The sequence below is a fragment of the Scyliorhinus canicula genome, chromosome 2 (genome assembly GCF_902713615.1).
Source record: "Scyliorhinus canicula chromosome 2, sScyCan1.1, whole genome shotgun sequence".
NCBI lineage: Eukaryota > Metazoa > Chordata > Chondrichthyes > Carcharhiniformes > Scyliorhinidae > Scyliorhinus > Scyliorhinus canicula.
Window position 1 is genome coordinate 40,858,652 of NC_052147.1, and position 12,195 is coordinate 40,870,846.

Sequence of the window (12,195 nt, forward strand, 5' to 3'; positions counted from 1 at the left end):
GCTGTGTGATATTAGATACGTTTTTATCGCCGTGATTATTCTTTATTCTTAAACATTAAGTGACCGTTAAATTGACCAGCACTATGCAAGTGGAAAAATCTTCAGATACATTAGGGTTTATTATGCGCTTGATAAAGTCCTCTTCTGTATTAAAGAATATTGATATTCAGATTTGACTGAATCATTTGTCGCCTGCAATTTAATCTGTCCATAAAATGACAGCTTCCTGTGCCTGACCTCTTTGATTCACAGCTCTGTTTCCCGGCTTCAAATTCTGAACAGATGGTTGAACTCGTTCAATGACTTCAAAGACTTTGATGTATTCAGCTCTGAAGGCTTTGTTTACACAGTTGCGCAATGGAATCTCAACATGAATACTTGTCTGAATTCCAAATCTCACAAATATATTCAGATCAGCATACATTGTTGATGCAGTTGTTGATGGGAGTGTGTGCTTCTTCAGTTCGACAGATTTATGACCACTCAATAAGATAAATTTTTTCATACGGTAGTTAAGATGTTTGCTAGAGGGATTTTAAAAAATTCTTTAATGAATGTGGGCATCGCTGGCTAGGCCAGCATTTATTGCCCATTGCGAAGTGCCCGAGAAGATGGTGGCAAGCTGCTTCTTAAACTGCAGTCCGTGTGGTGTAGGTACACCCACAGTGCTGTTAGGGAATTTTCAGATTTTGATACAGCGACAGTGAAGGAACGGCGATATACTTCCAAGTTAGGATGATGTGCGGCTTGGAGGATAACTTGCAGGTGGTGGTGTTCCCATGCACCTGCTGCCCTTGTCCTTCTAGGTGCTGTTGAAGGGGTTGCTGAAGTGCATCTCGTAGATGATACATACTGCTATGACTGCATCAGTAGTGGGGGAAGCGCACGATAAAGTGGATGGATGGCATGCCAATCAAGTGAACAAATTTATGTTCATAGATCCATAGCATTTACAGTGCAGAAGGAGTCCATTCAGCCCATCGAATCCCTTGGTTGAGCACCCCACTCATGCGCACGCCTCCTCCACCCCATCCCCTTAACCCAGTAATCCCAATTAACCTTTTTGGACACCAAGGGCAATTTAGCATGGTCAATCCACCTAACCCACACATCTTTGGACTGTGGGAGGAAACCGGAGCACCCGGAGGAAACCCACGCACACACGGGGAGAACGTGCAGGCTCCACACAGACAGTGACCGAAGCCGAGAATCGAACCTGGGACCCTGGAGCTATGCAGCAACTGTGCTGACCACTATGCTAATGTGATGGCCATAAGTTAAAGGTTACAAGGAAACGTGCTGTCTTGAAAATATGCTTTTTGGGTGCAGTCCCAGAAGCTGGGCTGGAACTTGCAGCAAGGCTACAGGTCCAGGCAGTGACACTATAAATGGGGACCGTATCTACTCAGGCATTCAGCAGCCGGCCACATCAGTCTCCTGGCAGCTGGTCAATTAACTCATGGGGGATGTGGGAGCCTGGAAAAAGGCTGCAAACACAGCATTCACTGCTGCCTCCTCATAGGCAGCCACTGCCTTACCGCTGCCTCCAATGAAGCAGCTGACTGGAAGCCTGCAGCAAATATAGCAGAAGGAAGGTCCCGGCCGGCTTCACTGTTCAATGATGACTCCATGCCATCAGGCAGCCAGGGCAAGACAGGAGGTCCTCTTCCCCCGGGATGACCAAGCAAGCCTGGACAGAGTTTTCAGAGTTAGTGAGCAGCTGTGGGATCATCGTCAGAACCCGGATTTGGACTCATCCGTGTTTCAATTACCTCCTTCAGTCTGCAAGGATACCTCAATACGTCTCTATTGGGCTTGTATATGGTAACATAAAAGGGAATGTTTAATGGAAAGGGAGTGGCCACCCAGGCAATGGCAAAGGGATCAGGAAGTAGAAAATCATGTCAGCCGCGTGGCTGGATCACACGGAGAGGGGTCCATCAATCATTTGACTCCCACAAGGCCCCTTGGGGGTGTTCTGCAGGCGGTATTGGTGTGCCTCCATCATGGACTGCTGGGCCCCCATCAGCATAGGCATTGTGCTCGTCTCTTTGGGGAACCTGACAGTTTCTATTTTTGCTTGCAGGAGAAGACAGCAAATAACAGCAATGAGAGGGTCAAGACCAGCATGGAGATGCTGTACCTTCACATTCTCACCCCCATATAGGAAGACATCTTGGAATTAGCAGAGCACTAGGGTGATTGCACTATTGCTGATGGTGAAACAGTAGTGCCTTACCACTAGAGTAAGTAAAAGAGTACAGGGTCACAAGGATGAATCAAGAACACGCAAGGCATAGCATTCGTATCCAGCACTGGAAACACAGAGCTCCAAGTCAGGCATAATGGAAATAACAAGATGGGAAGCCCTTAACCCTGACATGTTTATGTTCTTTCATGCAGGTCCAGGGTCAAACCAAGGTCACAGGACATCGAGAGACCAGGGTCAGACCTCTTCCACTAAGGGGGAAGGAGGGATCTACGGAGGGTGCAGGGTCGCCAGCGCAGGTCAGTGAGTATACTTTTGGGATCGGTTTCAGGGTCGTGAGCTGGTGAGCACACGATAGAAATACCAAGCAGTTGACTGAGCCTGTGATAGCCGAGGCCAGGGACAGTTAAGGACTGTAGGTGGCCAGGAACATGCTGAGGCACAGGCTGATGACCGGCCTCTGATGTAATCAGCAATATGGCGCCTGTTGCAGTGACGTGTGGGGGGGGGGGGGGGGGGGATCTAGTGGAGCTTCTGGTGGTTATGCACCGTCCTTTGTGGATGATGTTGTCAGGCCTCCAATGGATGCGTGCTCAGCTTCCCCCATCGAGAGATTGCTGACCCTCATGGAGAGGGAGATCGGTAAACCAGTCAGTAGATGCTGGATAGTCAAGCAGACCTGCATGCCACCACATTTGCCATGAACTTAGCCGTGGCCAGGTGAAAAAGGGGATAAGATGGCTGGAGTCTCCAGCAATTTCTCATCCTTCTCAGATCAGCAGGCAGGTACACGTGTGCCTTGTGAGCGAGGAGGTGCGTCTGCCTTTCATATCTGCGGCTCCTCTCACAGTGTTCTGAGTGTGCACAGCCCCTTCTGCCAGTGAAGCCAGGGTTTAAAAGCCACGGCACCCGTGGTGCACCCCCCTCATCGTGTGAAGAACCCCCAGGCGTCAGACAGCAACCAAAGTCATCTCAAGCCATGGGGCAACAGGCTGCCTCCATTCCTGCTGGCAACGCAGGAGGAACACCAGCTGGGAACCATAATAAGAATTCAAAAGGACACCCAGCTACGCTTAGAGTTTTTGGATGATTAGATTTTGTAGATGTAAAGCTTTGCTTCTGTGCAAGTTTTTTATGCACTGCTGCTGCTTCCCCTTCCAATTTTTGCTGCCCTTGCGATCTCACTAATAACCTAGATCATGAGATCATAAGAAATAGAAACAGACCTGGCCATTTGGCCCATTTAATCTAGCCCACATTCAATAAGCTCATGGTTGATGGCGAATGGTAAGCTGACCTTCATTGCAAGAGGGTTTGAGTACAGGAGCAAGGATGTCTTACTGCAGCTGTACAGGGCCTTGGTGAGACCACAGCTGGAGTAATTGGACATTCTGAATTCTCCCTCGATGCTCTGTCTGATGGGTGTGGGTGCTGACCGGGGGTGGGGGGAGGGGGCTGCAGGGGACCAGTGCATTCACTGTGGGAGGACGGTACACCCCACCCTCCCTCCGCCCCACCTCCGTGCCCCGACCATCCCCAGCACCCCACACCGCAGGGATTCGACTGGACCGTGTGATGGACTGGCCAGCTCACATGTAGGGATCACCCAGGTGGAAGGTGCAACCATGGGCATGAGTCAGATATTGTCATACGATGTGGAGTACCAGAGCTCATCGCAGAGCGCGTTATCATCATTCCATGGTCCAGACCCTCTATTACTGACAACCCAGGGCCCCCAGCTTGTAGCGCCACAGGTATGTATAACGAGGGGTGCGCAAGCAGGCAATCTGGCGGTGTGGGCAGTGAGAAGGTGTGGATCTGGGATGTGGTGTCCATGTCCCTGGCCAGTACCACCCCCTCAACACCCTCCTTCCTAGTCGGTGAACCTGGAGGCGATCAGAGCGTGCGGCCTCCAATCCCTGCCCGGGCCCCATGTCCTGCTCATAGTCCCCCTCCCCCACATCCTCCTCATTGGTCGAGGCGGCCCAGCCTCCTCATCCTCCTCCTCCAGCACATCACCCCTCTGCTGCACAATATTGTGAAGAATGCTGCAGGCTGCCACGATGCTAGTTTAGGGGTTTAGGTTCGGGGCTGGTTGAGCACAGTGGGCTAAATAGCTGGCTTGCAAAGCAGAACAAGGCCAGCAGCGTGGGTTCAATTCCCGTACCAGCCTCCCCGAACAGGCACCGGAATGTGGCGACTAGGGGTTTTTCACAGTAACTTCATTGAAGCCTACTTGTGACAATAGGCGATTATTATTATTATTATGCAGTCGACCCTCTCAGCCTCATACTGAAGGGCCCCTCCAGAGCGGTCCAGGCACCTGAACCGCATCTTCAGGATGCCGAAGCACCATTCGATCACACTCCTGGTCGCTGCACGGGCATCGTATCAGTGGGTGTCCGTGTCGGTCTGTGGCCTCCGGATAGATGTCGTGAGCCACAGCCACTGCGGGTAACCCTTGTCACCCAGGAGCCAACACCTCAGCCCGGGTGGGGGTGGCCCTCAAACATGTCAGGGGCGGCCGAGTGTGCCAAGATGAAGGAATCGTGCACATTGCCTAGGTATCGGGGACAGAGGTGCACGGTGCACAGCCGATGGTCACATACCAGCTGCATGTTCATTGAGTGGTACCCCTTTCGATTTGTGTACAGCGGTCTGTTATCCGCCGGTGCCCGTAGGGCGACATGCATCACGTTGATCGCCCCCTGGACCGGGATATCCCTGCAATGGCAGGGAACCCTGCTGCCCAGGAATCCTGGTGGGCTTATTCCACATGGAAATGGATGTATTGTTTTGCCTGGGCATATAGGGGCTGCGAGATGGTGTGGATACACCTATGCACCGAGATCTGTGAGATCCCGAACAAGTCCTCACTTGGAGACTGTAAGGACCCGTCTCATAGGCGTTCAGGGCGATCGTCACCTTGACGGTCACCAGGAGCGGGTGTCCTCCCCCATACCCCTTCGGTGCCAGGTGTGTCATCATTTGGCAGATGTGTCGCACTTTCTCTCTGCTCATCCGGAGTGTCCGACGGCATGCCCAACCCGGCAGGTCCTCGAATGACAGGCGGTGTCAGTACACATGAGGCCTCATGCGGCTCCTCCTTGGCACTTCCTCCTCCTCGGCCTGTTGGGCAGCCGACCCTCCTGTCTGTGTGGCTGCTGTGGTGATATGCATCACTGTAAATACACAAGGGGTTAATGTAAATACATGTAGACGAGATAGGCACTAGAGGGAGAACCAGAGACATGACACACAGACGTTCAACAAATAGGTCAGTAAGATAGGACATGACCAATGGGCATTCACGATACACACAGAGGTGACACTACCACAAGGGAGACATTACACCAACCCATATATAAAGGCACAGCACACACGATCTTCCTCTTTCCAGTGGAGACACTCAGTGAGTACAGATACAGGGTTGATTCAACATCACACCCACCATGTGGATTGTAGCAGACTGGTTTGTCAGTCTGAGTAGCTATTGAAGGATTAACAGGAGAGTAGAATACAAGTAGAATTGTTAATTGTTCAATAAACGTGTTGAAGCTATCGCCACGTCTGAACCTTCCTTTGTCAGAGTGCACATCAAGGAAGCAGCTTATGCTAAATCAAGAGCATAACAAGACATGGTACCAGTGAGTGACTGTTTAAATCCATATAGTTACAACTCAGCAAATAGTGACAACCAGCAACAACACCCAGGCAAGATGATCGAGATTCCGGTTCCACAGCGGCTCAGGTACCACGGCAATCTCAGTGCAAACTGGCGTGCATTCAGGCAAAGGTTTGAGATCTTTCTGGTAGTAGCCGACCTACAAGACATGGCCGACGCTGAAAAGACAGAGCTTCTGCTCACCATCGCCGGTGCCAGAACAGGAGAAATCTTCAAAACATTCAAGTTCTCCAAAGGGAAAATCAGGAGCGACTTCCAGGCAATCCTGGACAAATTCGAACAATACTGCGAGGGAAACACAAACAAACCAACAGAAAACGGAAAGAGAGGCGCCAGTACTCACCACAACGCCGAGGTCCCGGAGCAGAGAATGACAATTTTGATCGGTGGCCATCTTGGTAAAGGTGCTGCACATGCGCAGTTGAGAAAAAGGCCCCAAGTAAAGGAACAGCGATCTGAGCATGCCCAATTGCTTCCTACGACCTACGTCACACGCTTCGTGACATCAGAGGCCCCAGACCACGGCCACTGAAAGGGGAAATGTCCCAAAACACACAAAAAAAAATTTACGCCATAAAACCTGATTCTTTCACCTGGCACGACAGCACAATGCCTGAAATTCGACCAGCAGCTGAAAGTAACCTCCGCAGAACCCTGCAAGAAGCAGTTAGCACCACCCAAAGAGATGATACAGTCCTTGAATACTACGACTCCGACCTTGATTTCTTCTTTGGACATCACGAGCCCAATGCCAGCTCCGACACAAAAAGTGATGACATGGTCCGAGAAGACTATGACTCAGACGAAGGTTTCATCATTGGAGATGGCGACCCCAGTACCAAATCCGAACTGCAATGAGATGTGTTCTGCAGTGAAGAATCCGACACAGACGCGGATGCGTTCTTCGGATTTGAGGATCGTCAGCATATATGACATCCCGACTCGTGAGTGCAGGATTATGCTGCGGCCTGACACCAAGAGACAGAGAGCGGTACAAGCCCACAGAGAGCGGCCTGCTGCCACACAGAGAGTGGTCCACACACCGAGAAGGGTCCCCGACTCCTCACAGACAGTTTTCCACGCACCGAGAAGGGTCCCCGACTCCTCACAGAGAGGGGTCCACGCACCACGAAGGGTCCCCGACTCCTCACAGAGAGGGGTCCACGCACCACGAAGGGTCCCCGACTCCTCACAGAGAGTGGTCCATGCACCGCGAAGGGTCCCCGACTCCTCACAGAGAGTGGTCCACGCACCACGAAGGGTCCCCGACTCCTCACAGAGAGGGGTCCACGCACCACGAAGGGTCCCCGACTCCTCACAGAGAGGGGTCCACGCACCACGAAGGGTCCCCGACTCCTCACAGAGAGTGGTCCACACTCTGCTGGGGGTGTGACTCCGGTGACACCACGTTACTTCAAACCTCATTCGCTCGAGCCCCTCCACAAGCAAATGCATTCCTCAATGTTTTGACTCTAGACGTGGAGCATCAAGAAATCTCAGCTGACTCAAGTGAACCTGAAATGACTTTGGACGGGGAACATCAAGAAATCTCAGCTGACCCCAGTGAACCTGCAATGACTCCAGACGGGGAGCATCGACTAGCCAAAACCGACTCAGGTGAAACAGACCAGACTCCAGACGGGGAGCAACCACAAGCCAAAGCTGATTCAAGTAAGCCGGACCTGACTCCAGACGGGGAGCAAACGTTCAACAAATAGGTCAGTAAGATAGGACATGACCAATGGGCATTCACGATACACACAGAGGTGACACTACCACAGGGGGGCATTACACCAACCCATATATAAAGGACACAGCACACATGATCCTCCTCTTTCCAGTGGAGACACTCAGTGAGTACAGACACAGGGTTGATTGAAATCACACCCACCACGTGGATTGTGGCAGACTGATTCGTCAGTTTGAGTAGCTATTGAAGGATTAACAGTAGAGTCGAATACAAGTAGGAGAATTGTTAATAGCTCAATAAACATGTTGAAGCTATCTCCATGTCTGAACCTTCCTTTGTCAGAGTGCACATCAAGAAGCAGCTTATGCTAAGTCAAGAGCATAACAAGACAGCTGCTACCTGCCCCTCTGCAGCCCGGTCCTCTGCTGGCCGCTCTTCTGCTGCCCCCTCTGCTGCTTCCCACTCTGCTGCTGCCCCCTCTGCTGCTGCCCACTCTGCTGCTGCAGCTTCCCTTTCTGGGGTACCGTTGGCTGGCTCAGCCCTCACTGGGGGAATGCCATGGGTGTGGCCCTGAATGGTCCCCTGATGGATGGTGGCCGGTTGGGCAAGGTGTTTGGGGCCGTGGGGCGGGGGGGGGGGGGGGGGGGGGGGGCTGTGTGGGGGGGGGGGGGGGGTTGAGGTGCAGTGGTAGACGCACCCATACATCTGGTTTAACTGTGTAGAACCAGGAGCTGGGGTGGGTGGTCAGTGCTGAGCAGCAAGATGCCCACCGTAATGGCAGTCGGCAGTCCTGTGGGGGGGGGGCACCCTGGCTGCTCGGCCTGCTCCCCCCTACCCCAGTCCTGGCAGGACCCCCCCCCCCCCCAACCCAGCCAGCATGGCCGGTGTCCTGGCTGGCAGCCCGCAGTCACTCCACTCCATTTTCTACATCCTCTCTCTCTCTCACTCAGCAGCCACAACGCCAGGTTCACGATGTCTGAAACCGCAAGTGAACTCAGATCATTGGAGGCGGTGAATCCCGGAGGCCCCGGAGGCCCGCTAATGATATGCCTACTGTACTTTAACGCCGCGCGACAAACAATGCACTTACACCATTTTCAGGGTGCCGGAGCACCCCGATTTAACTTCAAACCGGTTCCTACCCTAGTTTTGGCATCAGAGGCTGTTCCCCGCCCATTCGCGTTTCACAATTTTGGCGTCGGCAAGCAGATAATCCCGCCCATAGTTTTCTTTGGCTGGGGATTCTAGAACCTCGCGTTGCATTCTCAGGATACGGGGTAGGCCATTTAGGACTGAGATGAGGAGAAATGCCTTGACTCAGAGGGTGGTGAATCTGTGGAATTCTGTACTACAGAAGGCCGTGGCAACCAAGTCACTGAATATGTCTCAGAAGGAAATGGATAGATTGCTAGACTCTAAAGGTGTCAGGGGGAATAGGAAGAGCGCGGGATTGTGGTGTTGAGATAGAGGATCAGCCGTGATCATGTTGAATGGTGGAGCCGGTTCCAAGGGCCTACTCCTGCTCCTGCATCCTCTTCCGGCATGCCCACCCTAAGGCTGGTTCACTGATGATTGAACCTCTCTCCCTCGGAGCTACTGCTCCTCATCAATGGTAACCCAAAGCCTGGGTGCAAAACGTTTATGTCCTATGTGTGATGAATGTAGACATTTCAGATATATGTATCTGGTGCAGTAATGGTTAAAAACCTGGGTTAGTGTGTGTATGTGACTGCTGCAATAATGTTTTTATAAATTCCTAGTTTAAAAGAAAGACACTTTGGCTGCAGAATGTGCAAGTAAGGTGTCATAAAAGTGAGATTATAATTCATTCCAGCCATATATATGGTGTTCCTGAATAGGTTGAATGGAATTTTGTTGATGGAAAGAAGGTTCCTGGGAGTAGATAATCAGACATTGGACTGGATTCTCCACTGTCAGGATTCTCCGTTTCGTCGACAAGCCCGGGGATTTCTCGATGGCGTGGGGCTGCCCACAATGGGAAACCTGGAGCGTCAGGACGGAGAATCTCGCCCATTGTGTTAGCCTTAGTAAGATGGTAATAGTCAGTTAGTGGGATGGGGATGATGTAATTAAGGTGAGGAGCCAGGAATTGAAGCAGTCAGGTGTTGAATTTTCAGTAAAGAACGTGCCGTGAACAGAACAGGAGCTTTTTGCTAAATGCTGGGGAGCTAAACAATAGTTTGACACAAGCAAGAATCTGTAGACTGTTTCCTTAAGGACCTTTCTCTGTCAAAACAGTTTATCTGAGACATCACTATACAGCAGGTTCTCCTGGGTTTGCTAACTGTATTTAAAAATGGGTTTGGACCTGAGGTGCGTTTGCTTGATTGGAGATTTTTTTTAAAAGCAGTTAGGAGTTAAAGTGATTCATTTTATTGTTAAGCATTATTTAACTTGTAATTGTAATCTCAATCTGGTATGATGCTAAAGTTAATTTAATTTAGTTTTCGGAATAAAGTTTGTTTTAATATACCATATCCCTATTTGTGCGCGAAATCACTCCTGTAGGGAAGTGTTCTTTCCTCACAGTCTTACAAATTATATAAAATATTGGGGTTTCTATCTGGTATCCTAGCAATTGTTGGGGTCTAGTCCGGGATCTCAATATAGGGCTTCTATCTATATTCATCCCCACCTCTGCTGAAGGAGCTGCGCTCCGAAAGCTAGTGATTCGAAACAAACCTGTTGAACTTTAACCTGGTGTTGTAAGACTTCTTACTGTGCCACCTCAGTCCAACGCCGGCATCTCCACATCATACATAATTAAAGCACACGGTTGCTTTACACGCAACCCTGACACAATACACAAGGCTTATTTTAATTGGAATATTCTGGCAGGGTCCCCAATGCTAGTTTTTCTTCCCCACATTGTCCTCAACCAGAAACCCCCAAAGCCTCCCCAAGCTCCTCAACCTCAGCTTGCGGATGTTGTAGAGTGAGCAAAATCAGAATTCTATTAACCCAAAGGGTACCAGTTTATACCGGTATGCCATGAGATTTAGCCACCAGTTCGGAGTCACACCTTGGTATGGAGCCTGCTCTACCCAAGACAACAGGAAACTACGAAAGGTCGTAGATGTAGCCCAGTCCATCATGCAAACCAGCCTCCCATCCATTGACTCTGTCTCAATTCCCGCTGCCTCAGAAAGGCAGCCAGCATAAAAAGGCCCCCACGCACCCCGGACATACTCTCTTCCACCTCCTTCTGTCAGGAAAGAGATACCAAAGTTTAAGGTCACGTACCAACTGATTCAAGAACAGCTTCTTCCCTACTGCCATCAGACTTTTGAATGGACCTACCTCGTATTAAATTTATCTTTTCTCTATACATTGCTATAACTGTAACATTATATTCTGCAGTCTCTCCTTCCTTCCCTCTGTACGGTATGCATTGTTTGTACAGCATGTAAGAAACAATACTTTTCACTGTGTACTAATACATGTGACAATAATAAATCAAATCAAATCAAAATCTTGCAAACTTTCTGCTTCAGGACTCTCTATTCCTCCTCCAGCCAATATGGAAGTCTCCTTGTTGCACTTCATGGTCAATCGATCTAACCTGCACATCTTTGGAACGTGGGAGGAAAGCAGAGCACACACAGACACGGGGAAAAAGTGCAAACTCTGCACAGACAGTGATCCAAGGCTTGATTTGAACCCGGGTTCCTGGCGCTGTGAAGCAGCAGTGCTAACCACTGTGCCACCATGCCGCACCAGATTAGAAGTACAAATGGAGTCCAACAGTAAGTAAATATAAATAAAGCCTGGCACGGTAGTGCAGTGGTTAGCACTGTTGCTTCACGGTGCCCAGGACCCGGGTTTGATCCTGGCCACGGGTCACTGTCTGTGTGGGGATTGCACATTCTCCCTGTGTCTGTGTGGGTCTCACCCTCACACCCAAAGATGTAGGGTAGGTGAATTGACCATGTTAAATTGGAAAACATTTACAAATAAATAAATAAAGAGCTACATGGAGCAGTCCTTATCGAGGAGTAGCTGATGGCATGTTGTGGCCAGTAAGATTCAATTCCTCCATCCTGTTGCTGTCGATGAGATGCACAGCTGTCATGTCTTGATCTACATATTTGTGGCAAGGACAGAGATGATGTTCAGTGATTCCATCATGACATATAATGTGCATTTGCTGACACACCTCCCGAAAAGAGTTGAGGAGAATGTGCTGAGACAGGATTCTAAGAGCTGTGGTTACATCAGGTTTTTTAAAAAACAGTTGATTTACACGCTTTACAGCATGTACATAGTGCGTCACAGGGAAGGCAAATTTCCTACCAGGGCTACCTGTCTATTGCCACGAGCACCTAACACATGACTGCATGGGGCATAGGGCAGCACGGTAGCATTGTGGATAGCACAATTGCTTCACAGCTCCAGGGTCCCAGGTTCGATTCCGGCTGTCTGTGCGGAGTCTGCACATCCTCCCCGTGTGTGCGTGGGTTTCCTCCGGGTGCTCCGGTTTCCTCCCACAGTCCAAAGATGTGCAGGTTAGGCCCCTTAGTATCCAAAATTGCCCTTAGTGTTGGGTGGGGTTACTGGGTTATGGGGATAGGGTGGAGGTGTTGACCTTGG